The sequence below is a fragment of the Triticum aestivum genome, chromosome 2B (genome assembly GCF_018294505.1).
Source record: "Triticum aestivum cultivar Chinese Spring chromosome 2B, IWGSC CS RefSeq v2.1, whole genome shotgun sequence".
NCBI lineage: Eukaryota > Viridiplantae > Streptophyta > Magnoliopsida > Poales > Poaceae > Triticum > Triticum aestivum.
The window spans coordinates 550,662,522-550,677,884 of NC_057798.1; the positions used below are offsets into that span (position 1 = coordinate 550,662,522).

A 15,363-nucleotide genomic window follows, 5' to 3' on the forward strand; every position below is an offset into this window, starting at 1 on the left:
TGCAAAAAGAAATGGACAAGATTTAACATTCAAAAGATATTACAGTATAGATGAGGCCTTACTTTGGGCAAGGAAGGTATTAGGACCAGATTATTATATTGACCCAAAGGCTAAAAACTATATCCAAATGAAAAGAGGCATACCTGCTTCACCAACTCCCACAAAGGGGGAGGCATCAAGCTCAAACAATATAAAGAAAGAAGAATCCCCGAAATATAAGACATATCAAGAATGCCTTCTAAAGGGGCTTGACCCTTTAGACAGTGAATACATAGATCAAGAAATGGATAAAAGGTTTGAAGAATTTTCAAAGATAATAAAGAAATTAAAGGAGGAAATATTAAAAGAATTAAGGCAAGAAATGGATGAAATATTTGAAGTAATAAAGAAAGAATGTGATGAAAAATATGATTTCAATCTGTTAAATGATGATGATCATATGGACATAGCAGGGCATGGGCAGCGACCTGAATAAAGCCCAAACTGCATATATTGATATTGCTATCAATTATTCGGGCGCGGAAGACATATACCCGACCCGAATATTGATAGAAATTCCCATAAAGTCCTTTAAATATTGATAAGGTATTATCAATCATACGGGCAGAGAAGACCCCCTGTAAAAAAAATATTAATAATAATAATAATAAATAAATAAAATGATATATATATATTTGTAAAATAAATAAATAATAATATTAAGCAATATTGAAAATGTAAGCAGCCTTGGCATGTATGTACGCATACACTGACACGAGGATTCTTGAAGGCTGAAGAAGCTCTCAAGGCTAATCGCATGAAGATCTGTATGGCCGAAGAGCGAAGACTGCTACACAAAGACTAGCCAATTATTCACGAGAGACAATGCCACGTGAAGAAAGCAAAGATTCCTGAAGATTGAAACTTGTCGGCACTCTCTCGCACTTTTCTATATTATTAGAAGGACACGCGTATACCCTAGTAGGACACGTGTGCATGCTACCGTGGGTAAAATAAGTGAAGGAAGGCTCCCGAAGGCCACCTTGCAGCCACCCCTCGCGGCTATAAAAGGAGACGCTGGGCTCAAGAAGAAAACAACACAAGAGACGGGAGAGCACGGAGCATTCAAAGCATCGAGACTCTCCACCAGAGCACCACTTCCTTCGTAGTCTAGCCACCACCACTACTAGTAGAATAGCCAAGAAGGCGCTTAGTTCACCAAGAGTTTGAAGGTAATTTCCTAGTTGTGTGTAATCCCTTCGGGGCCTCCCGAAAGGGAAAACCATATGTAAATTATGTTGTTGAAATGATGTAGTTTCTTGGTTTCACTTAGTGCTTTTATTTATGAATTTATGGGACGAGTTCTTATGCTAGGGATCCTATAGGAGAAACCTCTGGGTGTGTAGTTCTCTGTGTAGCCAGAGTGGCGTTTGAATGAGAACCTTGTGGCCGTAGAGAAGTGTTCCCTTCGGGTGGAACTGCCTGGGAAGACGATAGGAATTTACCCCATAAATTTACAATTAAAACTGCTAAGTGAACGTAACTAGCTACATCTGATGCAACATAATAAAAAATATGGTGAGTACTGAGTAGGATTTTACACCTTTGCGCACATCGCTGGACGAATTGTTGGCCTCGCCAGCCTCTAAATAGATCCTGCATTAAATATATAATCAAGTTAGAACGTGAAGGTAATCATATTGAATTAAATATTGTTGTGAATAGTGGAATACTATTCTAAATAGTGTATTCAATAGTGGAGCACTATTGTGAATAGTGCCCTACCTAGTGAAGAGTAAATACTATTCAAGATAAAAAGAATACCTGTCTACCACTTCCATCTAATCCCAAATTAACCTAATCAAAATCTAATCACATAGTAACTATTTTTATAAAAAAATAATTTCCCATATATTGTTGGTATCAGAGTCTTTGAAATTATTTCGTCCGGCGATGTGCGCAAAGGTGTAAAATCCTACTCAGTACTCACCATATTTTTCATTATGTTGCATCAGATGTAGCTAGTTACGTTCATTTAGCAGTTTTAATTGCAAATTTATGGGGTAAATTCCTATCGTCTTCCCAGGCAGTTCCACCCGAAGGGAACACTTCTCTACGGCCACAAGGTTCTCATTCAAACGTCACTCTGGCTACACAGAGAACTACACACGCAGAGGTTTCTCCTATAGGATCCCTAGCATAAGAACTCGTCCCATAAATTCATAAATAAAAGCACTAAGTGAAACCAAGAAACTACATCATTTCAACAACATAATTTACATATGGTTTTCCCTTTCGGGAGGCCCCGAAGGGATTACACACAACTAGGAAATTACCTTCAAACTCTTGGCGAACTAAGCGCCTTCTTGGCTATTCTACTAGTAGTGGTGGTGGCTAGACTACGAAGGAAGTGGTGCTTTGGTGGAGAGTCTCGATGCTTTGAGTGCTCCGTGCTCTCCCGTCTCTTGTGTTATTTTCTTCTTGAGCCCAGCGTCTCCTTTTATAGCCGCGAGGGGTGGCTGCAAGGTGGCCTTCGGGAGCCTTCCTTCACTTATTTTACCCACGGTAGCATGCACACGTGTCCTACTAGGGTATACGCGTGTCCTTCGAATAATATAGAAAAGTGCGAGAGAGTGCCGACAAGTTTCAATCTTCAGGAATCTTTGCTTTCTTCACGTGGCATTGTCTCTCGGTGAATAATTGGCTAGTCTTTGTGTACCAGTCTTTGCTCTTCGGCCATACAGATCTTCATGCGATTAGCCTTGAGAGCTTCTTCAGCCTTCAAGAATCCTCGTGTCAGTGTATGCGTACATACATGCCAAGGCTGCTTACATTTTCAATATTGCTTAATATTATTATTTATTTATTTTACAAATATATATATATATATATATATATATATATATATATATATATATCATTCTATTTATTTATTATTATTATTATTAATTTTTTTTATTTTTTTTACAGGGGGTCTTCCCTGCCCATATGATTGATAATACCTTATCAATATTTAAAGGACCTTATGAGAATTTCTATCAATATTCGGGTCTGGTAAAAAAAATATTAATAATAATAATAATAAATAAATAAAATGATATATATATATTTGTAAAATAAATAAATAATAATATTAAGCAATATTGAAAATGTAAGCAGCCTTGGCATGTATGTACGCATACACTGACACGAGGAATCTTCAAGGCTGAAGAAGCTCTGAAGGCTAATCGCATGAAGATCTGTATGGCCGAAGAGCGAAGACTGGTACACAAAGACTAGCCAATTATTCACCGAGAGACAATGCCACGTGAAAAAAGCAAAGATTCCTGAAGATTGAAACTTGTCGGCACTCTCTTGCACTTTTCTATATTATTAAAAGGACACGCGTATACCCTAGTAGGACATGTGTGCATGCTACCGTGGGTAAAATAAGTGAAGGAAGGCTCCCGAAGGCCACCTTGCAGCCACCCCTCGCGGCTATAAAAGGAGAGCTGGGCTCAAGAAGAGAACACAAGAGACGGGAGAGCACGGAGCACTCAAAGCATCGAGACTCTCCACCAGAGCACCACTTCCTTCGTAGTCTAGCCACCACCACTACTAGTAGAATAGCCAAGAAGGCGCTTAGTTCGCCAAGAGTTTGAAGGTAATTTCCTAGTTGTGTGTAATCCCTTCGGGGCCTCCCGAAAGGGAAAACCATATGTAAATTATGTTGTTGAAATGATGTAGTTTCTTGGTTTCACTTAGTGCTTTTATTTATGAATTTATGGGACGAGTTCTTATGCTAGGGATCCTATAGGAGAAACCTCTGCGTGTGTAGTTCTCTGTGTAGCCAGAGTGGCGTTTGAATGAGAACCTTGTGGCCGTAGAGAAGTGTTCCCTTCGGGTGGAACTGCCTGGGAAGACGATAGGAATTTACCCCATAAATTTGCAATTAAAACTGCTAAGTGAACGTAACTAGCTACATCTGATGCAACATAATGAAAAATATGGTGAGTACTGAGTAGCATTTTACACCTTTGCGCACATCGCCGGATGAATTGTTGGCCTCGCCAGCCTCTAAATAGATCCTGCATTAAATATATAATCAAGTTAGAACGTGAAGGTAATCATATTGAATTAAATATTGTTGTGAATAGTGGAATACTATTCCAAATAGTGTATTCAATAGTGGAGCACTATTGTGAATAGTGCCCTACCTAGTGAATAGTAAATACTATTCAAGATAAAAAGAATACATGTCTACCACTTCCACCTAATCCCAAATTAACCTAATCAAAATCTAATCACATAGTAACTATTTTTATAAAAAAAAAATTCCCATATATTGCTGGTATCAGGTCCAGCGTTTAATCATTGAAAGGTTAAAATATTTAAACTTAGAAGTTAGCGCAGGTAAAGTAATTAATACTAAGGAAAATCTAAATATAAGGTGTAGAGTAAATCCTTCTGAAGAGCATATCTGGCATTCATCTCATAGCCAGTTAAATACGGTTGTCGATTTGATATATAACTTTTACATATCTTGGGGAAAAAGACAAGATAATTTAGACCAAAAATTTGAAAGTTTATTCAAAGAATACCAAAAGCTTGCTGATAAGTATTCAGGTTTGAATAATAAAATTGATCTAGCTTTACATAAGCTAGAGGAAGCAAAAGCAAGACAGAATATAGTTTCCAAGAATAACGATTATATTAAAGAAGAAGTGTTATCAATAGGCCGTTACTTAAGTAAAGGCAAAGAGTCACTCACACGCACTGATTCAAGACAAGATATACTTGAAATAAAAAAGTTGGTGCAAGAGGTTAAAACCTTGATTATCTCATAATTATATGACCGAATATACTCAAGCATTAAACAAAGTAGCTAAATACCTGTCACCTCCTGTCGGGTTTTCAGATCACGACTCTCCAAAAGAAGATTCCAAAGTAATAATAAGACAAAATAACACAATCATCCAACTATTAATTCAAGTATTAGATAAGCTAAAAAGTGTTCAAAGCAACAAAGAAATTGTGTTATCATCATCTGGAATAGTTGCCTCTACTAGAAATATTAATTCAGAAAAATGGACGTATCTAAAGGCTTCCTTAGAGGAGACAAAACTCTCCAATTAGTAAGGCAAGATTCAAGACCTTTAGCCATGAAGCATAGATTATCATGCAAAGCTGATGATATTGATAGTATTGAAGAAGTTATAGATATACAAAGAGATCTAGAAAGATATCAGAAAGATACCCTAAGAAAAATAAAGCCACAACAAGTATATCACATGGGTATGTTTGAAAGTAAGAGTGGTCTATACAGAATATCTCGAGAAGTAGAATTAAGCGTGTTAACACATCCAGTAGATTTAAGAATTGTAAGCAAAAATATTGAAAATGAATTAAAATATTGTGGTTACAAATATATTCATCAAGGCATGTATATCATAGGAGTCAAAGGTATGACAAGGAAGAAATTAGGTGCGAAGGTTTTGATAACTTTATTAGACAGAAGATGGGAATCTGTAGATAAAGCAGCATTAGGATTTTTGGAAGGAGACATGAATGAAAATAGATTAATAACCTATATAGCTCCAGACCTAATGATGCCCGTAAAAGAATTTATTGAAAAAATGAGTTTTGGTTTCCAAACTAAAGGTTATGAAGCTTTTAAAGGAACAAATTTGCTAGTAAGTATAGAATTTATAGGAAGGCTCACTAATAGAAGTAGCTCCAGATATAGAGTCAATGTGAATGACATAATTGATAGTATGCAATCAAAAGGTATTAAATTTATGAATCCTCTTAAAATTGCCTCTGAAGAAAGAGCAGGAGAAGAATGGAAGATAGGAGAATTAATAGAGAAAAAAGAATTAAAGCAACCTGAAAACTACATAAGCTATCAAAATTGTGAAGGAAGTAGCAGTATTCGATTTATGAACTATAAAGCTGCATCAATAGAAGACTCTGAATCATTTATGTCAGAATCGGAAATTAATGATGATAAGAATAAAGGTATATCTGAATGTATGGAAAAGGCTAATTTAGGTGATGAAATAATTCATTGGGAAAAGAAGCTAAAGCATATTGAATGGGAATATAGTCATTCTATGACAAAGGATTGGCCGAAAATTAGAGAAAGAGAGCTATTTATCATTCGAGAAATTGCAAGGTTAAAGAAACTAAAAAGCGATAAAATGTCTGTCACTAGTAGTTCAAGCATGGAAGATAAAATTTTAGCATCCGCAGAAAGAAAAGCAAATGCGATCATTAATAAAAAATATGTCGTTAATAATAATAATAAAGATAAGAATATTATTCAAAAAGAAGAAATTGTTAGTGAAGAAGAGCAATGGGATATAAATAATAAGTTATTATTAGAAAGTTATGAGGAAGCGGAGGAATTAATAAAAGAAATGTGGTTAGAAGATGAAAGATATGATGATTCAGAACAAAATAGTGATTTCTATAACTCACTAGATGATGTGGGACTACATAATTTAGACAATGCAATGGAAGCCATGGAAGTAGAAAGTAGTGGTAAAAGAAGAAGGGGATATGGTGAATCATCTGTGAAAAGAGAAGGAGAAAGAGAGAGACCTACCAGGACAGCTGGACAATGGCCTCCAGAAAAAGATGATTACCAGCCTACATATATCCCAGGACAATATAGATACATGGGTACTAAAAGAAGAGATTTTGAAAAACCAGTGCAATTCCAAAATTATAAAAATGATGGTGCTATATTAAACCTAGCAGCTCATGACCCAATAGATTGGCCGAATATAATCAGCATATGGAAAGGTTTAATAGTACAAAAATATATACAAAATCAGTATAGCATAGGCACTAAGGTAGAAGATATGTTAACATATCTTGAAACATTTTTAGGAGAATCTGTAAAAGTTCTTTGGGAACAATGGGTAGAATCATACCCTAGTCAATATGAAGAATTAAAAAGGGCAGGAAGTAACCCTAATAACTTTGCGAATGTTATCTCAAATATGATCATAGCAGAAGATCCTGAATTAGGACATACCTCATTGCAAAATGAAAGGTTAAGAGAAATAGAAAAATTAACATTAACTAGCTGGAAAGGTATTAAAGAGTTTTCCTAGCATTATTTGTATAATGCTACTACTGCTAAACAAGGTTTTAATGTAGGCGTAGTAGAAAGATATTTTAATAAGTTGCCTGATCCCCTAGGGTCAATAATATTTGAAGAATATAAAAAGGAAACGGCGGGAAACATGGTAAACATATCTCAAGCTATAACATTTGTTTTCAAACAATTAAGAAAGGTGTGTACTAGTATTCAAGCCCAAAGATCTATGAAGAAATTAGATTATAATTTTTGCAATAACATAGTCCAAATACCACTTACATATGGAGAAGAAAGGCATAGGAAAAACAAATATTATAAACCACAAAGGAGAGATAATAGAAATTTTAGAACAAAGAAAAGATATTTCTTAAGAAGATCAGACAATAGAGCCCCATTCTTGCATAAAAGAAATGTAAGAAGATATAATCCTAAGAAAACCTATGATAAAACATGCAGGTGTTTCATATGTAACTCACCAGATCATCTAAGTAGAACTTGCCCTAATAAAGACCAGAAAAGATACTCTAGCAAATATGAAGAACAAGACAGGGTGTTAATTATAGATAGCATTAATGAAAATATATTAGTATGTGATGATGAAATAAAAGACGATGAGTCAATATATTCAATTATAGAAACAGATGAAGTAGAAAATGAGGCTCCAGAATATGAATCAAGTGAAGATGAAATAGACCTAATAGATGATTTAGCCGGTTTAAAAATTGAAATGATGAACCAAGTAGATTGTGAACATGATTGGATTAGAGGAAAAGGTGATTATAACATAAAATGTGCTTTCTCTATATATTATCCAAGCCAAGATAATAGGTTTACATGTAGCTTGTGTTTAAAACAAGCATGTGCCTCATGTCTAAGAGCCAATAATCAAAAGTGGAGACAAGAGATAGAATTGGAACCAGAAGAGCGAATATTATCCTGTAGGGTTAGAAATTTAGAAAATAGAATAAATAAGCTAGAAGCAGAGCTAGAAAAACTTAAAGATGAGTTAGAAAATAGTAAAGAGGAAAATGATAATGTTCCAAAAAACACAGAAATGAAAGAGAAAATGGTAACAGTAAGGGATAAAAAAGGAGACAAATTAATACAATTGAAAGATGCAATTACTAGTTTTGGAAACAAATATATTGTTCGATTACCATTCAAAGAAGTGTTAGGAATAAGGATCCCAGTTAAGATTGTTCTGAAGCCAAATATTTCATATAAAGTACTGGCACTATTAGATACTGGTTGCACTAAAAATATCATCCATGATAAATATTTTATGAGATGTCCTGAAATAGTTGAAACTATAGATGATAATAAAGCTGAAGTATCTACCGATATGTCAGGAATAAAGAAGATCCATAACCAGCTAGCATATAATATTGAAGCTTACATAAATGGCACAAAATATATAATAGATGAAATTATAATAAGAGATTTGTCAGTAATAAATGATGACATGATAATAGGGTTAAGATTTTTACAACAATCTTTACAAACCACAATCATACATGAAGAGGGGGTAACATTTATTCCTTATCAAGATAATGTTCCATACATATCTGAAGTGCGAAAACAAAGAAAGTCCTTGCAAAATGTAGAAATATCTAATTTAGATGATGAATATAGCACAAGTCCAGATCCCCTTGAATTCTGTAAAGACGAAGAACTTAGTGAGACCATAGAAGAATATCATATAGAAAATACATGTACTGAATGCATTGGGTTGCAATCATTCTCTCCAAATTGGTATAGAGATATAAAATCCAAAAAGGATATAGATAAGATTGTGCAAAGACTAGAAAGTATACAAATTATTGGAGAAATACCAATGAAACATTGGGATAAGAACTCTATAGTTTGCAAAATAAATATCATAAATCCAGATTATATAATTAAGTCAGGACCAATAGAAGCAACTCCTAAAGATATCGAAGAGTTCAAAATGCATATTGAAGAGTTATTAAAGTTAAAAGCTATAAGAGAAAGCAGAAGCCCTCATCGATCTGCTGCTTTTATAGTTAGAAATCATGCTGAAGAAGTTAGAGGTAAATCTAGAATGGTAATTAACTTTAAAAGGCTTAATGATAATACAGTTGACGATGCATACAACATACCTAATAAGCAGGAATGGATTAACAGAATACAAGGAAGTAAATATTTCTCCAAATTCGATTTAAAGGCAGGATTTTGGCAAGTAAAAATGGCTGAAGAATCTATTCCATGGACAGCATTTACTTGTCCACAAGGCCATTATGAATGGCTAGTAATGCCATTAGGCCTAAAGAATGCACCTGCACTATTTCAAAGAAAGATGCAAAATATATTTAATGAGAATCAAGCATTTATATTAGTATACGTAGATGATTTGTTAGTATTCTCAAAATCATACAAAGAGCATATAGCCCATCTTGAAGTGTTCTTTCGAAAGGTAGAACAAAATGGGCTCATACTATCTAAAAAGAAGATGGAGATTTGCAAAGAGAAAATAAATTTCCTTGGTCATGAAATAGGAGAAGGAAAAATATATCTACAAGAACATATTGCAAAGAAAATATTAGAGTTTCCTGATAATATGAGTGATAAAAAGGTTTTACAACAGTTCTTAGGAATTGTAAACTATGCGCGAAACTATATAGATAACTTAGCAAAGCTAGCAGGACCTTTATATGCTAAATTAAGAAAAAAATGGTCAAAGATAGTTCAATTCTGAAGATATAAAATTAGTAAAGGCCATCAAGGAAAAGGTCAGGAATTTAAAACCCCTAGAATTGCCTCTAGAAGACAATTATTTTATAATTGAGACAGATGCATCTAAGGTAGGATGGGGTGCGATACTAAAACAAAAGCCCAATAAATACTCTCCAAAGGCAGACGAAAAAATATGCAGATATGCTTCAGGAAGTTACAAATTAAAGACGGTAAATAATATTGATAGAGAAATTCTTGCAGTTGTAAATGCAATAAATGCATTTAGGTTATATCTAGGATTTAAAGAATTTACAGTACGAACAGACTGTGAAGCCATATGCCGATATTACAATAAAATTAATAGTAAGAAAAGCTCAACCAGAAGATGGGTCTTATTTGAAGACACCATAGCTGGGATTGGTTATAAAGTTATTTTTGAGCATATTAAGGGGAAGGATAATACCTTACCTGACATATTTTCTCGTGCATCAAATTTGCAGGAATGAGGAAAGGATTATTCGCCAACAAGGATGAATATCTCTTCTTTGGAGAAGAAAATAGGCTGAAAATGTTTCAGCCAAATACATTCAATTTTAAGCCAAAATCCCATATTAAGCTCGATGAAGCTCAAAGATGCATATTGGATAACTTTTGGTTCCAATATACTCGCAAAAGAGAGGAACAAGGATATTTTTTATCAATTCTCAACAGTTTGGCTGAATATTTTAATGAATTAAACAAAAATGTGCCAAAGCCAGCAAAGGTTGAAATACCAAAAGGAGAAACTCTATATCTTATATTTGATGGAAACAAACCTGGCATATATTTGGAATGGGAGAATATTATGATTGAAAAATTAGATGCAAAAAGAAATGGACAAGATTTAACATTCAAAATATATTACAGTATAGATGAGGCCTTACTTTGGGCAAGGAAGGTATTAGGACCAGATTATTATATTGACCCAAAGGCTAAAAACTATATCCAAATGAAAAGAGGCATACCTGCTTCACCAACTCCCACAAAGGGGGAGGCATCAAGCTCAAACAATATAAAGAAAGAAGAATCCCCGAAATATAAGACATATCAAGAATGCCTTCTAAAGGGGCTTGACCCTTTAGACAGTGAATACATAGATCAAGAAATGGATAAAAGGTTTGAAGAATTTTCAAAGATAATAAAGAAACAATTAAAGGAGGAAATATTAAAAGAATTAAGGCAAGAAATGGATGAAAAATTTGAAGTAATAAAGAAAGAATGTGATGAAAAATATGATTTCAATCTGTTAAATGATGATGATCATATGGACATAGCAGGGCATGGGCAGCGACCTGAATAAAGCCCAAACTGCATATATTGATATTGCTATCAATTATTCGGGCACGGAGGACATATACACGACCCGAATATTGATAGAAATTCCCATAAGGTCCTTTAAATATTGATAAGGTATTATCAATCATATGGGCAGGGAAGACCCCCTGTAAAAAAAATATTAATAATAATAATAAATAAATAAATAAAATGATATATATATATATATTTGTAAAATAAATAAATAATAATATTAAGTAATATCGAAAATGTAAGCAGCCTTGGCATGTATGTACGCATACACTGACACGAGGATTCTTGAAGGCTGAAGAAGCTCTCAAGGCTAATCGCATGAAGATCTGTGTGGCCGAAGAGCAAAGACTGGTACACAAAGACTAGCCAATTATTCACCGAGAGACAATATCACGTGAAGAAAGCGAAGATTCCTGAAGATTCAAACTTGTCGGCACTCTCTCGCACTTTTCTATATTATTAGAAGGACACGCGTATACCCTAGTAGGACACGTGTGCATGCTACCATGGGTAAAATAAGTGAAGGAAGGCTCCCGAAGGCCACCTTGCAGCCACCCCTCACGGCTATAAAAGGAGACGCTGGGCTCAAGAAGAAAACAACACAAGAGACAGGAGAGCACAGAGCATTCAAAGCATCGAGACTCTCCACCAGAGCACCACTTCCTTCGTAGTCTAGCCACCACCACACTAGTAGAATAGCCAAGAAGGCGCTTAGTTCGCCAAGAGTTTGAAGGTAATTTCCTAGTTGTGTGTAATCTCTTCGGGGCCTACCGAAAGGGAAAACCATATGTAAATTATGTTATTGAAATGATGTAGTTTCTTGGTTTCACTTAGTGCTTTTATTTATGAATTTATGGGACGAGTTCTTATGCTAGGGATCCTATAGGAGAAACCTCTGTGTGTGTAGTTCTCTGTGTAGCCAGAGTGGCGTTTGAATGAGAACCTTGTGGCCGTAGAGAAGTGTTCCCTTCGGGTGGAACTGCCTGGGAAGACGATAGGAATTTACACCATAAATTTGCAATTAAAACTGCTAAGTGAACGTAACTAGCTACATCTGATGCAACATAATGAAAAATATGGTGAGTACTGAGTAGGATTTTACACCTTTGCGCACATCGCCGGACGAATTGTTGGCCTCGCCAGCCTCTAAATAGATCCTGCATTAAATATATAATCAAGTTAGAACGTGAAGGTAATCATATTGAAATAAATATTGTTGTGAATAGTGGAATACTATTCCAAATAGTGTATTCAATAGTGGAGCACTATTGTGAATAGTGCCCTACCTAGTGAATAGTAAATACTATTCAAGAAAAAAGAATACTTGTCTACCACTTCCACCTAATCCCAAATTAACCTAATCAAAATCTAATCACATAGTAACTATTTTTATAAAAATAATAATTTCCCATATATTGTTGGTATCAGATCTGTATCGCATGAAGATCTGTATGGCCGAAGAGCGAAGACTGGTACACAAAGACTAGCCAATTATTCACCGAGAGACAATGCCACGTGAAGAAAGCAAAGATTCCTGAAGATTGAAACTTGTCGGCACTTTCTCGCACTTTTCTATATTATTAGAAGGACACGCGTATACCCTAGTAGGACACGTGTGCATGCTACCGTGGGTAAAATAAGTGAAGGAAGGCTCCCGAAGGCCACCTTGCAGCCACCCCTCGCGGCTATAAAAGGAGACGCTGGGCTCAAGAAGAAAATAACACAAGAGACGGGAGAGCACGGAGCACTCAAAGCATCGAGACTCTCCACCAGAGCACCACTTCCTTCGTAGTCTAGCCACCACCACTACTAGTAGAATAGCCAAGAAGGCGCTTAGTTCGCCAAGAGTTTGAAGGTAATTTCCTAGTTGTGTGTAATCCCTTCGGGGCCTCCCGAAAGGGAAAACCATATGTAAATTATGTTGTTGAAATGATGTAGTTTCTTGGTTTCACTTAGTGCTTTTATTTATGAATTTATGGGACGAGTTCTTATGCTAGGGATCCTATAGGAGAAACCTCTGTGTGTGTAGTTCTCTGTGTAGCCAGAGTGGCGTTTGAATGAGAACCTTGTGGCCGTAGAGAAGTGTTCCCTTCGGGTGGAACTGCCTGGGAAGACGATAGGAATTTACCCCATAAATTTGCAATTAAAACTGCTAAGTGAACGTAACTAGCTACATCTGATGCAACATAATGAAAAATATGCTGAGTACTGAGTAGGATTTTACACCTTTGCGCACATCGCCGGACGAATTGTTGGCCTCGCCAGCCTCTAAATAGATCCTGCATTAAATATATAATCAAGTTAGAACGTGAAGGTAATCATATTGAAATAAATATTGTTGTGAATAGTGGAATACTATTCCAAATAGTGTATTCAATAGTGGAGCACTATTGTGAATAGTGCCCTACCTAGTGAATAGTAAATACTATTCAAGAAAAAAGAATACCTGTCTACCACTTCCACCTAATCCCAAATTAACCTAATCAAAATCTAATCACATAGTAACTATTTTTATAAAAATAATAATTTCCCTTATATTGTTGGTATCAAATCTGTTTCGCATGAAGATCTGTATGGCCGAAGAGCGAAGACTGGTACACAAAGACTAGCCAATTATTCACCGAGAGACAATGCCACGTGAAGAAAGCAAAGATTCCTGAAGATTGAAACTTGTCGGCACTTTCTCGCACTTTTCTATATTATTAGAAGGACACGCGTATACCCTAGTAGGACACGTGTGCATGCTACCGTGGGTAAAATAAGTGAAGGAAGGCTCTCGAAGGCCACCTTGCAGCCACCCCTCGCGGCTATAAAAGGAGACGCTGGGCTCAAGAAGAAAACAACACAAGAGACAGGAGAGCACGGAGCACTCAAAGCATCGAGACTCTCCACCAGAGCACCACTTCCTTCGTAGTCTAGCCACCACCACTACTAGTAGAATAGCCAAGAAGGCTTTTTTTTACAGGGGGTCTTCCCTGCCCATATGATTGATAATACCTTAGCAATATTTAAAGGACCTTATGGAAATTTCTATCAATATTCGGGTCGGGGTCTTCCCTGCCCATATGATTGATAATACCTTATCAATATTTAAAGGACCTTATGGGAATTTCTATCAATATTCGGGTCGGGTATATGTCCTCCGTGCCCGAATAATTGATAGTAATATCAATATATGCAGTTTGGGCTTTATTCAGGTCGCTGCCCATGCCCTGCTATGTCCATATGATCATCATCATTTAACAGATTGAAATCATATTTTTCATCACATTCTTTCTTTATTTCTTCAAATTTTTCATCCATTTCTTGCCTTAATTCTTTTAATATTTCCTCCTTTAATTGTTTCTTTATTATCTTTGAAAATTCTTCAAACCTTTTATCCATTTCTTGATCTATGTATTCACTGTCTAAAGGGTCAAGCCCCTTTAGAAGGCATTCTTGATATGTCTTATATTTCGGGGATTCTTCTTTCTTTATATTGTTTGAGCTTGATGCCTCCCCCTTTGTGGGAGTTGGTGAAGCAGGTATGCCTCTTTTCATTTGGATATAGTTTTTAGCCTTTGGGTCAATATAATAATCTGGTCCTAATACCTTCCTTGCCCAAAGTAAGGCCTCATCTATACTGTAATATATTTTGAATGTTAAATCTTGTCCATTTCTTTTTGCATCTAATTTTTCAATCATAATATTCTCCCATTCCAAATATATGCCAGGTTTGTTTCCATCAAATATAAGATATAGAGTTTCTCCTTTTGGTATTTCAACCTTTGCTGGCTTTGGCACATTTTTGTTTAATTCATTAAAATATTCAGCCAAACTGTTGAGAATTGATAAAAAATATCCTTGTTCCTCTCTTTTGCGAGTATATTGGAACCAAAAGTTATCCAATATGCATCTTTGAGCTTCATCGAGCTTAATATGGGATTTTGGCTTAAAATTGAATGTATTTGGCTGAAACATTTTCAGCCTATTTTCTTCTCCAAAGAAGAGATATTCATCCTTGTTGGCGAATAATCCTTTCCTCATTCCTGCAAATTTGATGCACGAGAAAATATGTCAGGTAAGGTATTATCCTTCCCCTTAATATGCTCAAAAATAACTTTATAACCATTCCCAGCTATGGTGTCTTCAAATAATAACCATCTTTTGGTTGAGCTTTTCTTACTATTAATTTTATTGTAATATCGGCATATGGCTTCACAGTCTGTTCGTACTGTAAATTCTTTAAATCCTAGATATAACCTAAATGCATTTAT

At 35.4% G+C, this 15,363-nt stretch overlaps 2 long non-coding RNA genes across 2 annotated transcripts; one reads left to right on the plus strand and one right to left on the minus strand.

Moving 5' to 3' along the window:
* The first annotated feature begins 836 nt into the window (after nt 1-836).
* Nucleotides 837-13,081, plus strand: LOC123045969 (uncharacterized). Its single transcript, XR_006421781.1, has 4 exons — nt 837-1,211; nt 3,139-3,622; nt 11,399-11,840; nt 12,536-13,081. It is a non-coding gene; the product is annotated as an uncharacterized lncRNA (long non-coding RNA).
* On the minus strand, nt 8,515-11,066 carry LOC123045970 (uncharacterized). The gene is made up of 2 exons (XR_006421782.1): nt 10,229-11,066; nt 8,515-8,722 (listed from the first exon to the last, which is right to left on the minus strand). It is a non-coding gene; the product is annotated as an uncharacterized lncRNA (long non-coding RNA).
* Nucleotides 13,082-15,363: the final 2,282 nt, after the last annotated feature.